The following is a 20,070-nucleotide window of genomic DNA, read 5'->3' as shown; positions in this document are numbered from 1 at the left end:
CACAGCAGGGTTGTAAGACCCAACTTACAAGGTCACAGGGACTCCTGTGGGTGTGAGTCTTGCCCTAACCTTATAAATGTCCCCATCCCACTTCTGACTTTTCACTTTCTTTTTGGAAGCCACAACCCTCCAGCTTCCTTCTAGTGCATTCCTCCTTTTTAACCGCTAGCTAATGTTGGTCTCAGTGGCTGGTTTTCAAATGAAGACATACTCCAAGCTGTTCATGTCAAGCTAAGAGGTCCCCAGCTGGTGTGCTCAGAGTAGTTTTCTTTAGGCAGTTGGTGGCATGTCGGTTCTTTCCCCCCACTCACAATATCTGTGTTTCTCTCCTTACCTGTGTTTTTCTCCACATATCCTGTGTTTATGTTCTGTGGAGAATGCTATCCTCATCGGGAAACTGCTCTGCATGTCCCCTTGTCTTCAGGGTCTCTCTTCCGCTCTGCATGTCCATCCCACCCTTTGTTTTCATTGCTTTTGCATCATTCTCTCCCAATTGCTTGACATGAAAAATTTAGGGTAAAAGAATTATATTGGCTTACTGTTTCAGAGGGTTCAGCCCATGATTGGTTGGCTCTGTGCATTTTGGGAGACCATTATGAAGGTGGGGTGAGCTGCCGAGGCCCCAACTGTTTGGGAAGCGGGAAAAGATGAATGCTGATGCACAACCAGCTTTCTCTACAGTCCACTTTCATCCTGTCTGCGCCCCAGTCCACAGGAGGGTACCACCAGCATTTAGGGTGAGTCTTCCTCCCATAATTAACCTTCTCTGAAAATGGCTGACCCTTGATCGGGAGACTCATAATGTGCTTCACCATTTGCCTTGATGATTCTAAATCTAGCTAAGTTGACAAAAAAGGTGAGCCATCTTCTTGGCTGTTCTGAAAGTTTTATAGAGTCCATGTTGCCCTAGGACTTTTGATCTTGTTCTCTTCTCAGCTGCCCATCCCTGGTCTTTCAGTGCTAACTGCTGTTGTCTGTACGAGTTTTACCATACACAAGCTGAAGGAGTGAAACTTATGTGCTGCTTCAACACTGGAAAGTGATCTGTGGAGCTTCTGAAAGACCTGGATAAAACCAGGTCTCCCCAAAGAAAGCCCTGGATAAATCCAGGTTTCCCCCCACCCCCAGCAGGAAGAAAATAGCCAAAAATCTAAGCAGGGAGAGAAAAATTAGGAATCTAGGATTAGCCGATTCAGTGACTGTGTTTCAGGAACTACCTGAAGATAGTTAGATTGTAATCTTGAGAATAATCTTGAGAAAGGAACTAGCTGATTATGACTTTGGGAATGGTCTTGAGAGGCAGGGAGTTGCCCCCTTGTGATCATCACTGGTATTCTCGGAATTTTCTACACCCTTCCTGCCCCTTTCGGATCACTGGGCAATGGTTTCTTCCCTTAAAAGCCCCTTCTCCAGGTCACTGGGGGTTGAACTCTTCCCTGCGTGGGTTTTGAGTCTCAGCCCCAGTGCACTGGTTCCCCTCTCATCTCATCATTAAACCTCGTGTGACTGCAGCAAGGACAGTGTCTTGTGAGTTACTGGGGGGGTCATGTTATCCCGAGACTTGAGTGAGAGTCTCCCCACACTGGGGGTCTTTCACTTCCAGGTGAAAGATTTAGATTTTATTTGTATTTCCCTTCCTTCTTTAGTTCCTTCCTTTCTATAGGCTTCCTTCCTTCCCCCCTTCCTTCCTTCTTTCCTTCTTTCTGTTTCTTTAAGTTTTGAGACCTTACTTTTTTATTGAAGATGTAAAAGATCCAGTTTTACATTATTACAAACATTTTACAACAAAAAATTTTATTTTGTTAAAAAAATACTAGATTTATCACTGTATAGTTGAAACAAAGGCTTACAATATATAACTAAAAAGACCATTCTCTGAGTATTTAAACAGAATATGGACAGAATTGCTTCATTTTCTTTTGTGAATTCTGAAGATCAGTCCCAGGGCTTTATAAGTGCTGAAAAGTTCCCTAACATGAAGCTATTCCTTGGTCACCAGTAACATTTTTCATAAACACTGTGTAACTTCTAAATAATGAAATAACATACAGGAAGGTAGTCTCCAAGACAGGCTGCCAAAATTAATCAGATTCTTCTTATAGTCTTAGCTTGCATGAAATTTTATGAACATCAGCAAAAGAATTATATAAGTAAAATAAGTATACATACTTGAAAATGCAGAACACAGTGTAAATAAAATTATTATCAGTTTTATGAGTAATATGAGACCACACATATTACCATTTAAAATATGTTGTGTTATATTCTCCTTGAAAATCACACGTGGAAGGAAATGAAGCCTCATTTCCAGGATCGTCTTAAATTAGGCTTAACATATGAACATTTCATCCTTACAGCTCAACTACCAGCATAATGCACAGTGCCTAGCTAAAGCAGCATGTGCACAGTGGCCTAGCGTATTCTCAGCTGTTCTACTTGGTGAGAGTCACCTGATGTCCCGTCGACGGGAACTGAATTTCTGAGGGAAGAAAACAATGCAATCCCATTATATGAACTTATTGTATCTCTTGGAAAGTTGCTGTAAACATGGAAGGCTAATTTTCAGCAGTGCTTTAGTGAAGTATTTATTTTTATTTTTTTTAAGGTTTATTTATATATGTTGTTTACAGTGTTCTGTCTGCATGTGTGCCTGTAGGCCAGAAGAGAACACCAGATTTCATTACAGATGGTTGTGAGCCACCATGTGGTTGCTGGGAATTGAACTCAGGACCTCTGGAAGAACAAGCAGTGCTTTTAACCTCTGAGCCATCTCTCCAGCCCCCTTTAGTGAAGTATTTAATAGCAATGTCAGCTTATGCTTCAAATATGAAAATCTGAGGATCAATAATTTCTTCTAGAAGCTTTGAGTCAGCGTTGCCTAATTTTAAAAGATTCTTACTTTTTAATCAGGGTCTCATACTACTGGGCTGGAGCCTGCATAGACCCCAGACTGCTCTTGAACTCAAGTAGATCCTTTAGCCCAGGCTATCCTTGAATCTACATATTTCCTCCAGTTTCAGCTTCTCAAGTACTGGGATAATAGATGTGCACAGTTTCATTACTTTATAAGGCTATGGACAGGAACAAGGCTGTGTTTAAATCTTCAAATCCACCCCAGAAGCCAAACCAAGCTAAACCGAGGTGGAAGCTCATTAATATTCTCTTTCTGGGGCGGTGAGGGAGGGAGGGGGTAAGCAGTCACATCTGCAACTCTGTCACCAGCTTGGAATTCACACCTCTTCCCAGGCGATCTACATAATAACAAAAGAGAAGGAGCAGTCCATCTGGAGCCTTTTGTTAGGTAGCCAACCACGGCCCAAGATCTTGGCTGTCTGTCACACTACGTAGGAAATATAGGCCTACAGAGTACAAGGTAGATTGGAATAGAAACTACCTTCCCTGTAAGAATAATAAATGCATAAAAATATATAATGATGGTTAGCATTCATTGTTGACCTACAGCCGGCTGGGGTGAGAATATCAGTGAAGAACTGTCTACATTGGGTAGACATGAGCGTGTAATTGTCTTGACTGTTAACTGATGTTAGAAAACCCAGCCTAGCCGGCGGTGGTGGCGCACGCCTTTAATCCCAGCACTCGGGAGGCAGAGGCAGGTGGATCTCTGAGTTCGAGGCCAGCCTGGTCTACAAGAACTAGTTCCAGGACAGGCTCTAGAAACTACAGGGAAACCCTGTCTCGAAAAAAACAAAAAAACAAAAAAACAAAAAAAAAAAAAAAAAGAAAACCCAGCCTACCGTGGGTGGCACCATTTCATGGGCTGAGCCCTGAATGGTATAAACACAGAGAAAGTCAGCTGAGTAGCAAACAAAAAAAGAATCTATGCATCTCTTTCTTCTTGACTGTGGATATGAGTTCCTGCCTCAACTTCCCCATAATGATGGGCTATAACCTGAAATTTTAGCCATGGAAGCCGGTTTCCCCTAAGTTGATTTCGATGAGAGTATTTCATCACAGCAACAGGACTGAAGCTAGCACAAATACAAACCTTGAGTATTCATTTTAATTCCTACTGTGAGAAAAGTTGGGACGTTGGTCATGGGGTTTTCGACCTTTTGGAAACCATGTTATTTAGGGTTTGATGCAGTTTTCAGACAACCTTGAAAAGTAAGAACTCCATTGTAATCACAAAGATTTAATTTAATGTAATTTTACCTTATAAACAGAAACTTTCCTTTCCTAGGAGAATAGGGTTTTCTTTTTCATTCAAAGTTATGAAGATTTTTCACCACCTCACACCTGGATTTTAGCATCCAGTGAGAATTTACTGTCTGTACAGTTTTCATCCGCTTTAGCAAGCATATTTATTGGGCTTTGCTGTGCATATGTCTTTAAGTATCTTAAAATACTGATGTCCACATAAGATTTAAACATGTAAAGTAGGCCTGGAGAGATGGCTCAGAGGTTAAGAGCATTGCCTGCTCTTCCAAAGGTCCTGAGTTCAATTCCCAGCAACTACATGGTGGCTCACAACCATCTGTAATGGGGTCTGGTGCCTTCTTCTGGCCTGGAGGCATACACAAAGACAGACTATTGTATATATATAATACATAAATAAATTAAAAAAAAAACATGTAAAGTAAATTATTTACCTTTCTGTGGCTGTGTTAAAACACCATAACCAAGGCAACTTCTAGAAAGCAGAGTTTACTTTGGTTGTGGCTGTATTCAGAGTCCATGATGGAAGAAAGGCATGGCAAAGGCATGGCAGCAAGGGGCAGGCATAATGGCCGGAGCAGGAAGCTGAGAGATCACATTGTCAGCCAAAACCACGAAGCAGAACAAACTGGTAAAACAGCAGGGCTGTGAACTCTCAAAGTCAGCTCCCCTGACGCACCTCCTCCAGCAAGCGTAGGTCACCTCCCTAAACAGTACAACCCACTGGAAACCAAGAGTTCAGAGACCTGAGCCTATGAGGGACATTCTCGTGCAAATTTCCCCACGAAGCAATCAAACAACCGATCAAAGCAGAATAGATTTCCATCAAGAAGGTCAAGAGGTCGGAGGTTATCCTAAAGATATGTTTATGATGTTCTGAGAATGGGCTCCTCGCATAAGCTCTAAACTGACTGTATTCACAAACAGGGATTACAAAGTACTCTTAATGTAAGCAACACCGCATTCAGCGTTTTTTTTTTTTTTTAAAAAAAAAAATTAACATGCTTCAGGCTGTAGAGATGGCTCAGTGGTTAAGAGCATTGCCTGCTCTTCCAAAGGTCCTGAGTTCAATTCCCAGCAACCACATGGTGGCTCACAACCATCTGTAATGAGGTCTGGTGCTCCCTTCTGGCCTTCAGGCAGAATATTGTATACATAATAAAATAATAAATATTTTTTAAAAATTAACATGCTTCATTAATTAGATATCTAGGTATTTAAATAAAAGTATATTTATCGGGAAGCATTTCATAAGCTCTAGAATAACAGCTTTGTTAAAGCAGTTACAAAAAGTCAAGGACACCCAAAACCTTCATTCCTGTTTGATGGAAGTGGAAAAGCCAGTTAGACAGCTTGCCTTCCAGACCTGCACCCTGGCTGAGAAGGAGTCAGCTACAGCCAGATTTTCAAGCCAGGAGTGATTCATTGCTCAGGGAGAGACAAGCCAGCAGTGCAGATGGGAGATTCTGTGGATGCCAAGCATACCTCAGCTCTGTAACTAGCTTGATACAAATTCTAGGGAATGTGGCCAAGATGGCTTCCAATCAATTTTCACACCAATAAGGCAGAACGTGAAAGGCGCAAACTTGTGGCTCCAATGACTTGTATTGGTGGTGTCTGTGTGATCTCGAGCAAAGACTTCCCGGCCGGCCTGTTTCCTTATCCAAAATACAAATATGGCAAAAGGTTATATGATTTTTAAGTCAGTTTAAGTTCCTAAGACCCTAAGACTCTGTCTGGTACATAGAAAAGAATCATTGTAAGCTGATTTCTCAAACAACTCTTAGAATTGTTTACTTTTTTTAAGAGCTGAGGACCAAACTTAGGGCCTGTGCTCGTTAGACATGAGCTCTACCCCTGAGCTACCACAAGTCCTCAAACCCTTGAATTATTTCTTAAAGGATATACAGGTCTACACAAAGCAGTGGTCTTCGGAAGAACATACCCAGTTGTCTCAATGAGCCAGAGAAAAGAATGGCCAAGGAATGACACAGAGTAGCACACCCACTGTGTGATTATTTCAGCCTGCATGTAAACCTATGTTCTTCTGTCTGTCTGTGTTCGGCTAAGCAGAATCAACCAAGTCTCAGCGTAAACAAACTCCAGGAGAGAAGCGATCAACTGTGGTCAACAGTCCTTGTTCGCAATTTTAAAGTTTACAGTGGCCAGAGAGAAAAAAACCCAGAGACACGCTTCCCGAAGATGAGGAGAGAAACTGGCCGCCAAACAGTCTCATGGCTCATGGATCCTTTGACCTCCTGTGCATTCCCAATCACATCTGGGGCAGTCGGTGTGGAGGATTGTCTTTTGAACTTTGGCTGAGTGTTTTTCCTAAATCACCCTGTGCTACAACCCTGTGACAAAAAGCACTAAAAATCTTTGCTGGGTCATACGGGGAAATCTACTTCTTGGGTAAAACGAGAGAGCACAACCTTACAAGCTGCAGCTTTTTCCCTACTCTCTGCTGAGCACTGTGTTAAGGGAATAGCGCCTAGCTGGTTTTACACTGCAGAGATAGATTATGAGAACCGTCACTGGGATATTCCCACAGCTCAGCTCCACATGGGGCCCGTGCATCTCTCCCACCTACAGCAGTGCTGGGGGACAGGCTGCAAGTGCACCGTGAATTTGGGAAGACCCTCCAGATGTTGGCATCCCATCTGCAAAGCCTCCTATGTCCCCGAAGATTCACGGATCAACGCTGTATAATGGAAGTGTGGCTGACCTCAATTGATTTGCCCTTCAGCAGAGGGCAGAGTAGTTTCACAGTTCACCAAGAGAAACACCAGTGGCCCCTTAGGCTTAATTGAGGTGCCTACAAAACATGCCATTACCGCGTCTTAGTCTATTTCATGTTAATTTATGAAAATAACATGAAAGCCGAAAAGATGATTCAGAAACTGACTGCCATAAAAGCTTGAGGAACTGGGTTCAATTCACAGAACCCAGGTTAAAAATAACAAAAAAAACCCAAAAAAAACAAACAAGAACAACAAGAACAACAACAAAAAATAAAAATAAAAACAGGTGTAGTTGCTTGCACACGTAATCCCAGCGCTTGGGAGATGAGGTAAGCAAATTCCAGGAGCTCACCAGTCAGCCAGCCTACCTTAATCAGGGAGCATCAGGTCAATACAAAAACAAGGTAAATGGAACCGGAAGAACAAAATCTGAGGCTAGGCTGCTGAGACATTCTGTGGGTAAAGGCACTTGCTGCCAAGCCTGGTGAGCTGAATTTGATTCCAGGACCCGAATGGTGGAAAGAATGGATTCTACCAAGTTGTCCTCTAACTTCAACACATGCTTTGTAGCGTGAGCACACACAAACACGCACGCACACACACACACACACACACACACACACGATACATACATAATAAATAAATAAATGGATAAAATATAACATCTAAGGATGGCCTTTTGCCTACACACACACACACACACACACACACACACATGTTCTGACAGGCACTCACACATAGGCTGGGTACCCTGTGAAGTAAAGAAGTTTATTTGGCTCACTCCTCTGGTAGCCCGAAGATCCTAGAAGTTGGCATTGGCTCCTGGTGATACAATGGCTGTGATCCAGGGCTGTGTCTCAACATGGCAGAGGAACAGAAAGGGAAGTGGGTACACGCAGAGAGGGCTCAGTGCATAGAATGGCTTCCCTCTGTTAACAGTTCAGTTTCAAGAGAACCTCTTCAGAGAGGCCGGAGCCATCAAAGACAGCTTCAGCCCATCACGGAGGGCGGAGCCCTCATGACCTAGTTGCCTCTTGCTCTACTTCTTAAAGCTGCAGGTGCCTCAGTATTGCTGCACTGGGAACGCAGCCTCCATCACACAGAATTGTAGGGCAGCTAAGGACATCTAAACTGTAGCAATGGCTAAATACGACTGGCCTGATTTGTGATTTCAGGTTAACTTTAAGGAAGGAAAAACAAAAAGTTAAATGATAATAGAAACACACCCCTAGCCCTACTGATACAACCAGAATTTCAAGTCTTACTCCTTCCACACTAAAATGTTAAGCTGCGAGGTGCCTGAAAAAGACAGACTGACTCTTGAAAAAATCTGTTACAGACTAGGAGAACTAGTTTGTTGGCATTTTGAGGTTCTCCCAGTTTACTATAAGCATAAACAGACTGTTGAAATTTAGGAAATTATTTGCATGTTTTTCTATTTTTCAAGCTTTGAGGAACTGTAGAATTTGGGACTTTTGGATCATTTCCTTACAAGTCTTTCATTGTATAAATAAGGAAACTCGGGTAGAAATGGGTTGGTCCTGTGCAAGACGAACTGATGACTCTCTATAGAGCCATGACCACATCCCTAGCTTTACAACCGAGGGAATCCTTGGGTGTCTTTCCAGTGTACTGACATCCTGACATGTTTGGGGTGTGGATTGTGTCTTTGAAACACTTGATCCCCAGAAGAGTTGCTATTCTGGAAGGTTGTGAAGATTTCAGGAAGTGAGGTCTCACTGAAGGAAATGAGTTCCTGTCTGTAAGGATTTCACGAAGTCTCCAGGTAGCCTCACTCTTTCTTCTGTCTAAATAATAAATTATGGATAAATAATTTAGCCTGGCAAGAACTAAACAAACAAATAAATAAATAGTTAATTAATTAATTTTGGCTTACTACTGCATATTAGTTTTTCCTAATCATATATGACTCAAATGATTAGTTCTGGGGACATTCCTAATCTACTCAAAGAGTTCTTGACATGGCACCAGCACTAACACTTCCTATTAACTCCATGAAACGGGTTCTTTTTCTCGATAGAGGACTCATTTCTCATTTACCACTCTCTCAATAATCTAAAACCAATATACAAAAGGAGAAACAATATGTCAAAATATATTGTGTGGAAAAATTACTGAATTTAAAAATGGACTATCATGCTCTCTTTTAAAAATCTCCAGAGTCCACTCTGTGCCTGTATGTTCATGGGTGTGGGACCAGGGCACACCCCTGAAGAAAATTTTCTCTCTCTCCTCCGAGCAGCTGTCGGTCGTCAACAGCTTCTCAGCTAAGAGGGAGACCTTGTAACCACTGGCCCCATCACAGCCGAGATACTTGTGACTGACTTGATTTTCTGTTGGTCCGGTGCAAGCAGTCCCAGCCTTGTCTTTTAGCCTTTATTTTGCCCCAAGCTGTTACCATATTGTTCAATCGTTCAACTGTGAGACATCTCTCAAAAAACTGCTTACATGATCCCATTTCCCAAACCATATGTGTATGGTAGCTAATGACTTACTTGTTTCTTCCAGAAGTGGAATTGTAAAAAGTTCTTTTGTACTCTAGTGGGAAAAGAATTCCAGTCCGGATGCTGGAAAGGGGCTGACTGTTTCTGTGATAGCTGTCATCACACAGATGCTGGAAAGGGGCTGACTGTTTCTGTGATAGCTGTCATCACACAGATGCTGGAAAGGGGCTGACTGTTTCTGTGTAGCTGTCATCACACAGATGCACTCTTGGGGGAGGAGAGGGGCTCCCTAGCTGAGGTGAGTGCAGCATTGCAGTACTTGGCAATAGGGAGGTGCATTCTGGCAGTGTAAACAGGACAGCATTAAGCTCAGATAGCCGCAGCCACGTCTCAGCCACATCTCAGGCAAGGAAGGACCAAAGTTCTGCAGGCTTCTAATCAGTTTAACAAAAGAGCAGGAACTGGAGTTACATTGTGACATGGGATGTTTGTATTAGTTAACTTTTCTTATTGCTAAGATATGAAATGGGACAGAAACACATTAAGAAGGAAGGATTTGCTTTGGCTCACACTTTAAGGAAATACAATCTATCACTGCGGGAAAGGCATAACAGTAAGAACAGCTCTTGGCAGAATAAGAGGTAGCAGGTGACAGCCCAGCTATGTTCAGGAAGCAGAGGGTGAAGCAGGGCCAGCATCCAGAAAGACTACTCCCCTACCCAGTGAGCCACTTCTCCAATGAGGCTCTACCCCATAAAGGTTCTACAGGTCCCAATACAGCATCACCTACTGGGAACTAAGTGTTTAAAACATGAGAGTCCATGGGGAAACATTTCACATCCAAACCATTATAATGCAGTAGGAGAGAACCAGCCTTTCTCCCAGTTAGGACTGATAGATACAGGTATGACTCTTACTGAGAGTGTTCATGCTTAGTGATACAGCTCATAGACTGAAAAAGAACCTGCCGATCCTTCATGTCTCAATAACGGCCAGTTTCATGCATGTAATTTATAGCTAGAATTTATATCCAAAAGATTTCTCTTTCTGCATTATAACACATTCTTTATCTATATTATGCTGCTGTTTCCAAAGCCACCCAGACTCCTTGAAATGGCATTAATTTGCCCTTGCAAGCCAAGAAACCATTTTTGGCATCTTTGTAACATTCTTTACACTTGTGATATTTTCTTCTGATTTCACCTTTAAAACAAACAAAAAACAAACAAACAAACAAAACAACAAAAGCAAACAACTCCATTTAAAAACAACACAAACAAAACAAAAACAAGTCTTTGTACCTGATGACATTTGCTCTGAGAATTCAGATTCCGTGGATGAAAGCATTTGCCCCTGGACCCATGTGTTTGTCTAAGCAGAGAGTTAAAAGGTCAGCATTAATTAATTAAGCAAATAACTTTCTGTAATTTCTGGCCCGATGTTCAGGAATCCTGTTGGTATTTTGTTTAGTGGTAGAGAGGAATGGACCATGAGTGTCCTTGAGACTCTCACTTGGTCAACTGACTTCTGGTGACTTAGGTGGTGGCCTTTAGCTTGGCTTGGTGACTGCTTTGAAGATCATAAAATAGTCCCTCAACTAAGCATTAGACTATGCAAAGACAGAACATGCAGGACTCCGCTCCCTTATCTTTTTAAGGTGTCCATTTGGGGTTGCAGGCAGTGGAGAGTATGGCTTTTCACACCCAAGCAAAACACACTTTCTAGGCAGTATTGTCAGCCCCATTTCCCCTTCCCACCGACAGGCCCCTGAACAACTGATACTTGCGCCACCTGGCAGCTCCAATTTCAAAGATTGCAACATGTTGGATATTTGCCTTCCCCTTGGCAGCCCTTTCTTCTTTTGCTTTTCAACCTTGGACTTGTTCTGATTACACAGTGAAGCCCCTGGGCTTTGTTAAAGTTGCTTTCTAGTTGTAGTCAAAAGGTAGTCTTTCTTTTCTCTAAAGGCTTCTGATGCTGACAGCAAAGCTCTGTAAACAGCTTTCGTGCCAGAAGAAATGGGTTCTGGGGGTCTTACAAATCTGAGAGAGGAGGACAATGAGGTCAGCATCTGACCTGATTCCAGGCTTGGAAATGACGAGCTGCTGCTTTATTGGTCAGTCAGATATTAACAATGTGTCTTCTGTTAGATACATCACCAGACAGGAAGTCCTTCAAAGCCTACACAAGAACAAAATACTACTTTATAGGAAGGAGAAAAAGACCAAGAAAGGATTTTGTTTTTTGTTTTTGTTTTGTTTTCAAGCCTGAATTAAGTAATTAAGTATCAAAGGGGGTGTTAGCTAGTGTTATTTACTTATTGTTTTGTTAAGTTGTGTGTGGGGGTGGGGGTGGGTAACAATACAGAAAAGAAAAAGGAAAGACCATTCTAGACCATTCTCTTATACAAGAGAATATAAGAGTATAAGAGAATATACTCTCTTATAAGAGAGTGTATAAGAGAAGCAAAACTATCACAGAAGTACAAAAATCAAATCAAGTTAGTGTTTTTGAGCCAAAACTGTGCATGTGAATGGTGTAGGAGCTAGGGAATAAAAGGGGCAGTAGCTTCTCTTGGGAATATAGGCTTTATTCAGTTTCTGAGTGATGGACTTGGGACATACACACACATACACGCACACACACACACACACACACACACACACACACACACACACGGTTTGATTATTCTCAGACAGAATCTCATTACTTACCCCAAACTAGTCTCCAGTTTTGAAACCTCTTGTCTTGATTTCCTGGGTGTTAGGATTACAGATGTGTACTTGGCCACGATGGGTTCCGAGATGCCATGATACTGTTGACTTAACATTACTAATGTACCTATTTGTATGAAAGAAGAAGATGAAATTGACAGAGCAAAGAGAAGAGAGAGCAGTTAGGAGACAAAAGAATAAAAATTCAAAATGTGGTACTGAGACCCTGAACCAATGCATCAAAGTTGAATGAAGAATTAAAAAAATACTGAAGCTATTAGCTAAAATAGACACAAGCTGAGTGGACAAAGACTCCTTAGAATCGGCATGGATGAGAGGGATTACAGAACAGGAAACAGTGAAAATAACACAGGGATGAGCTGTTGTAAACAACCACAGGGATAGAAGATAAAAAGACAACAGACTGCATTGCCCTTGTTATCAGGTGGAAGGTCCTCTTAGCAGGTCCCTCAGGCTTTTCTATAGTCAAGTCTGAAAATTCAAAGAGTGTTATTGTAATGATCTGTCCTGGCCCTTTAAGGGACAAGCCATGCCCACTCCCTCCCCCATATGCCAATGCAAGCTGATCTTCAGTTTCCAACCAGAGTCTTCCCTTTTCCATCTCCCTCTCGAAGAGGCAGCTTCTGTCTTCCCTCCCTCCCTCCCTCTCCCCCCCCCTCTTCTCCCCTTCCCTTCCATAACCCACTAAATAAATATTCAGCCTCACTCTGCATGGCGTGCCTATCCATGCCACTCTTTCTTGCCTGCCGCATGGCTCCCTGCCTGGGACCAGCTGCCTTCAGAGACCTGCAGCATGGTCTCATGGCCTGCTGCCCGCTGCAGCCACTCGGGAACCTGCAGCTTTTTTATTTAATCCATTACAGACAACCTAGGCTAAGGGTAATGAGATAGAGAGGGCAATGGTAAGAATCCTTGTTGGTCTTTATTTGGTGGAAGGTAATTACCACAGCAGACTTGATCTTGAATCTCTGATGCCCTTACTTTGACTAGGGTATTTCTAGAACTAAAAGTACAGCTCTGAGCCGGGCAGTGGTGGCGCACGCCTTTAATCCCAGCACTCGGGAGGCAGAGGCAGGCGGATCTCTGTGAGTTCGAGACCAGCCTGGTCTACAAGAGCTAGCTCCAGGACAGGCTCTAAAGCTGCAGAGAAACCCTGTCTCGAAAAACCAAAAAAAAAAAAAAAAAAAAAGTACAGCTCTGGGAGACTCCTGCAGATTGCAAACAGTGATTTGTTCAATTTACTTCACTTAATTGTCTTCCTATGATCAATATTGTTATGGTTTAAGTAAAAATGCTGCAGATCCCAAAGTGGCTGCAGTGGGTCTCCAGTCATGAGAAGACAATGCTGGTCCCTGAGCAGCGGCAGGCAGCCAGTCCCAGGTGGGGATGGCACAGTTCCTGGAGTGGCTACAACAGGTCACGAGTCCCAGGCAGGGAGGTGCATGGTGGGTGAGAGCCAATCTGGGAGAGACAGACAGATGTGCATGCTACGAGACTATGCTACAGGTCTCTGAAGGCTGCTGGTCCTGGGCAGGGAGACACATAGCAGGCAAGAAACAGAGACATAGATAGGCATGCCACGAAGAGTGAGGTTGTATGTTTATTTAGTGGGTTATGGAGGGAAAGGGAAAAGGGGAGAAGAACAGAGGGGGGGGGATGGGAGGAGAGGAGCTACAGCAGCAGCTACCTCTCTGGAAGAGAGACAGAAAAAGCAGGGACTCAGACTGGAAGCTGAAGATCAGCTTGCCTCTGTGGAAGGGGGGAGGGAGCAGGCGTGGCTTGTCTCTTAAAGGGACAGGACAGATCATTACAAATATCATCTTAAAGCATGCCCTCAATATAAAATGCAAGGGCTAAAGACAAACAAAGCAGAGGAAAATAAGGTGGAATATCTTCCTTATATTCTGAATTGTTTTAGATGAGATTGTTGACTCTCTTTATAAGCTCCTCCTTTCTCTGCATCTCCTTACTATGTACTTGTCCACAGATAAAAATGTGGGTTGTGATGACAAGGACAATAGCATGGACAGTGATGATGATGGTGACTGTGGTGATTTGAATGAAAATGTCCCCATCGACCCACAGGGAGTGGCACTACAAGACACGTGTCTTGTTAGAGAAGTGTGTCAATGGTGGTGGCTTTGAGTGTCAGATGCTCAAGCCATGCCCAGTGTCACCTTTCTTGCATCTGCCTGACCATCCGAAGTAGAACTCTCAACTACCTCACCAGTACCATGTCTGCCTGTAGGCCACCATGCTTCTTGCCATGATGATAAAGGACTAAACCTCTGAACTGTAAGCCAGCTCCTATGAAATGTTTTCCTTTGTAAGAGTTGTTGTGGTCATGGTGTCTCTTCGAAATAGTAGAAACTCTAAGACAGTGGTGAAACTCAGAGCAAACTCTAGGTCACAAATGTCTGGCTTTCTTGAGTTACAGAGTAAATAGGTAAGAAATCTCCTTGAGTTTTATTTCAATTGTTAGCCCAGCCTGAACCTTATAAACAAAACAGAGACTTAGTGACCTATTATCCTAATGCCCAAACTACTTCCTTGTTTAAGTCAGATGGCCCAGGCTAAGAATGTTAATGTGGATTTCAGAGATGCCTAAGTTATTTGCACATGAGGGCTAGCATGCCAGGAGATTCTGAATCACTGAAAACAACAACACTCAATATCCTGGAATTCTGCATTCTATTAGTTATTAAATTATGCCATTAGGCTTAATGAGAATTAAAATCTCTTTAAAATAAAGATATTTTGAGGAGGCTGGGGAGTTAGATCAGACTGTAAAGTGCTTGCCATGAAAGCATAAGGAACTAAGTACACCCACGTAAAAGCCAGACATGGTGCTGTGTGTCTGTAACCCCAATTACCAGGAAGAGGAAGAAGTGAAGATCGGTGGAGCTTATTGGCCAGAGTCTCACCAATTAGTGAGCACCATGTTCAATGACAAATCTTGTGTCAAAACATAAGGTGGCGAGTAATGAGGAAGACATGCAGCACCAGCTCTGTAAAAACACAATGTAAGTGCACAAGCACGCATGTGCACTACACCACACTTACACAACCAGAAGAATTACACATCTGATGTTTAATTGTAGATGTTGGGGATCAAACTCAAGTCCTCATGCTTGTACAGCAAAGATGGTTCCCCATCGAGCTCCCTCCTCAGCCCTGAAAAACCAAATTTTCTAAAACCCTAGAGCCTTAAAATATAATGTCTTCAGCATCACAGACAACAGTAGACACCTCCATCACAGACAACACCAGACACCTCTGTCACAGACAGCACCAGACACCTCTGTCACAGACAACACTAGACACCTCCGTCACAGACAACACCAGACACCTCTGTGACTCGGCTTCATAATAAGTTCCAACTATTCTTTGGCCAATAAGATGTAGGTCAAAGGGAATTTAAAGGATATAAAAATTATAAAGTAACTGCATTAACCACTGAGATTTACCTTATATAATAAACGTAACAAACATTTATTGGTGTTCAGGGAAGATTTCCTGTCAGAACACACTCTGTTGGGAGGCTAGTGAGCAGGGTGGGTTATTCCTAGACTCTAAGGTCAATCATATAGCCAAACTGAAAGCCAAGAATTGCTGAGTCTGGAATGTTCGCTGTTGGTCTCCCAGCATAACAGCTTCTGCAAGGTTTGAGTACTCTGAAACATCTGAGCCTGGGATTTTCTCGGATTTACAAGGCTGCTTCATGATTGGGCTGTTGGGATGACTGAGCAAGATGACAATGGAGTCCATATTGATTCACGAACTCAGCAGCAGATCTGAGCCAGGTCATCTAGCTTGGCATGAATCTGTGGAAGGAAATGATTTTACAAACCAACGAAGTCAGAACTTCATGCAGTGAAGAGGAGAAACTCTCACAGCTGGTCACTGGCCACTTCCTGCATTGTGCCTTCAATGGCTCCCTGGAGGCCCAGTGGTTGGCCTAAGGTAGTTGTAGAATGCTGTTCTAATGTGTTAACTCAGAACACGAGCTGAAAGCAAACAAACTAACTAACTAAAAAGAGCAGTCTTTTTGCCTTACTTCCTATTTCTGCCCCAATCAGTCACATTCTTTCTCAAGAACAATCTGAAATATTCCCTGTAATACACATAGCTTTGACACCACAGCCTATGCAGCATTCACACGTCCTGCTTCTTATTAAAAATCATTGTCTGCATTCTTTTTCCTACCAGCTCTCTTCCCAATTTGTAACTCTCATTGAAGCCCACACTTTCATGCATCTTCCACATGTGTGTTTGCCTCTCCATTCCTGCTGTCTTAATTCACACTCACATCGCTACTGACTGCCTTCAGCTTCACTCTGTGCCCATACACTGGCATATTGACTGTGCCAAAACTCAGCACTCTCTGCTTACCGTCACAAAGGTTGATTACAAAAGCACAACACAACAAAACAAAATCTTATCTTGGGTCTTCCATTCTTGGCTCACGGCAGTCTAGTCCCAAAGTCTCCACATCTGCCCTAACCCTATTGCACTTGCACATAAATTCTCCAGAGAGCTGTCTTTCTTACTTCAAGCCTGTGTTTAGAATCTTTTTGTTGCCGGGAAGTGGTGGTGCATGCCTCTAATCTCAGCACTTGGGAGGAGGAGGCAGGAAGATCTCTGTGAGTTCGAGGCCTTCCTGGTTTACCAAGTGAGTGGACAGCCAGAGCTACACAGAGAAACCCTGTCTCAGAAAACAAACTAACTAACTAAAAAGAACAGTTTTTTGCCTTCGTTCCTATTTCTGCCCCAATTAGTCACATTCTTTCTCAAGAACAATCTGAAATATTCCCTATAATACACATAGCTTTGACACCATAGCCTATGTAGCATTCACACGTCCTGCTTCTTATTAAAAATCATTGTAATGATTTTCACTTGTGACATGTCCTCCTTTTGAGTCGTCTAGCCATGGTCATCATGGACTGACTCACTATTCCCACCCAGAGATAAATGCAGGCACTATGTTCATTTCCCTTTTACTTTATCAACGGAAGCTGCACACCCATAGGTTGTATGTTAAGAAGGAGGAGAAAACTGGAAATAGCAATCTCAGTTTTGTCTGTTTCCTTTATCCTGCTAGTAAAGGCGTGTTAGTCAAAAGGAAAGAACTGTATCTCTTAAGAAGAAGTAGGAGGCATTAGATAAAACAGAACTGCAATCAGTACTGCTAAGGTGGATCACGGGAGAGTAAGGGACGTTCTCAGCATTAGACTCACACTGGGAGCGGCTGCCTTCTCTGCTGAATTTAACGCTGGAACTCACCTTCTCTCCATGTGCCCTCCCATGGTCATGAGAAGGGTAGAAAAACAAACACAATGCACAAAGGGTGTAATTTACAATCAGCTGGGGATCCCTGAACAGTAAAACTGTTGAATAACAGCTTAGGAGGATATATAATTAAAATCATAACACTAACCATAGAAATGATAACTGTTCCATGTTGGTGTTCTACAAAGGCTGTATTTCAAAACAGTATTTTTACTTAAAATTGTGTCACTCACATCACGCAGATTTTTGTCGTGCTTGGGATGAATGGCGATTTGAAAAGTTGTGAAATGTCCAAATACATGAAGCGCTCTACACCAAAATTAACCAGACTCAAAGACTCTGCAGCTTCATGAACTCATACGCAGTTAGACTTGACAGTCAATGAATACATTTATTTTATTTATTTACAATTTTTATAATAAATATAATTTAAAAACCAGCAGAGGGTAAAATTGGAAGTGTGAAACTGTGGTGGGCTGCTGGTCTGCTTTTCAGGGGGTCCCTCGCTATTCCCACACAATGCACCCCATTTCAGCACATTAAAGCTGCAGAAACATTTTGTCGTGTAAGAGAATTCCACAAAGAATATTGCTAATCTTTACAGGTTCGAGGATTTAATTTTTAAAAGTTGAGCCTGCCTAGACCATTCCAGGAGGCAGTGTTTCTCTAGGACTGGGCCAAGTTAGATAAATTAATTAAATCAACAAACACGACCAACAGCTTTGCAAGTGACTTGCTTGAAGTTAGACCAACCCCTGCCCCTGTCTGTGTGTTTGTATTGCTGCGGCCTGAACACAGGGCCTTGTGTTCACTAGGCAAACACTCTGCTGCTGAACTATGTACCCAGCCAACATTGCTTTGAGGCAGGCACTCACTGTGTAGCCCAGGCTGGCCTCCAGATGCACCATCTTGTTTCCACCACCGCAGCGCTTAAACTGCAGGTGTGCATGTCCTGTCTCGTATCCCCAACCCCCCTTCTTGGGACAGTTTCCTCGGAAGGAATGAGGGAGTTCTGTGGACAGTGTTGGGCATGGGAACGAGCCTGAACAGGTGTTAGAAGTCTTGAGACTTGTCATGGTCCGAATTATTGTGCTAAGCCAGGCAAACTCTTGAGTTCCTCTGTACCCACATGTTCTCTTATCAATTAAAAGCAAAAGTCCAAACTTCAAAGTACTTTGAAATCTCCTCCACCCTCTTTCACCTTCCGATGTTGGTTCTTCTGTTTCTTATCGTCTTCTCCCCTCTTCTGCTTTCCTCATAGTTCTTCTCTTGTTTAGAGCTGGCCTTGGGAAACGCTTGAGATTGATAGGTTGCTTTGCTTGTTGATCATACTGAGAAGCCATTGCCAGGGCCTTGTCTTTTTCCAGAAGGAGCTCCAAAGCTTGGTGTCTAACCCGCAGGTCTGCATCTGGGGGCCTAGATAGAGTTCAGCCTACACACCGTTAGCTATCCCTGAAGCTCAGGACATGATCCCCAATGGTCCTATCAAGAGATGAGGGCATGGTGGTACATGCCTTTAATATCATAGCACTCTGAGAATAAGGCAAGAAGACGATGACTTTGAGGGCACCCTAGGCTACACTGGGCCATTCTGTCTCAAAGGGGGTGGAGGAAGGAAAAGGGGGACACAGCATGAGCAGGGATGCTCTGTGTGGGAGTGAGATGGGAGGGTGGTAGTCTTCACTCTGCCCCTGAGTTTAATGAGGGAATGAAGAGCCTAAAGAGCGACACCTGTGTTAAGGCCGTGTACTAGGCAGCCCCAATTCTGCCATTTATGTATAGGCCACCAACCAACTTCATGGCATTTAATCTCCGTTTTCCTTTGTATTCATTTCCACCTGTAAAAGACGTCTAGACAATGTCTAGATTCTTCCTAGCCCTGAAGCTTTTAAAACATCTCCTCTTTGAATATCTCGGAAAGGTATGGGAGGTGTTTTTCCTTATTTAGGGTTGAGAAGTTTGGCTGCATAAATTCTACATGGGGATAGATTCCTTTCTCCCAAGGACTCAAGGGTCTATATTTCTCCCTTTCTGGAGCACGATCTGACATTTATCAGTGAGGTCCTCTTACCAGAAGCCTATGTGTGTGGTGTGAACGTGCCCTTGTCATTGAAACACCAACATGCCAGTAAAACTCAACTCTGGCTCAGCTTTAACTAAACAATGACTCTTGCCACAGAGGCCATAGACGACGGCTCTCTCTACGTGAACACACATTCGAAGTCAGGGATAAATTGTCTTTGCTCACAGGCAGAGTTTGCAGGTAGAAATGAGAACAAATGAATATCACTTAAAGAAATGGTTGGTTGGGAGCCCCTGGTGTCCTGGAAGACAGATTGTCAGATACCTTAAGGAGGGACAGGAAGTAAGTGAGGACATGGGTGTGTGGCTTCAGGAAATGCTGTCCTCAGTGACAGAATCAGAGGGAACATTGAAGCTTCATCACCAGAACAGCAAAAGAAGATCAGCAGGTACACAAGCGGTGTCTGTGAAGAGCCAGACACTGAATTCAGGAGTCATTTGATTCCCACCTTTCTCTATGTTAGGCAGGATGGAGGGGCATCTATTCCAGATGGAGCTGGGCAAAGTATCTAAAGGCCAGAACCAAGAAGATGACCAAGATAGAGAAGGTTGTTACTACCTCTTCAAAATTCTCTTTCA

Source organism: Arvicola amphibius, chromosome 4, assembly GCF_903992535.2.
Source record: "Arvicola amphibius chromosome 4, mArvAmp1.2, whole genome shotgun sequence".
In the NCBI taxonomy this organism is placed as follows: domain Eukaryota; kingdom Metazoa; phylum Chordata; class Mammalia; order Rodentia; family Cricetidae; genus Arvicola; species Arvicola amphibius.
Note: the sequence above shows the minus strand (reverse complement) of the source record.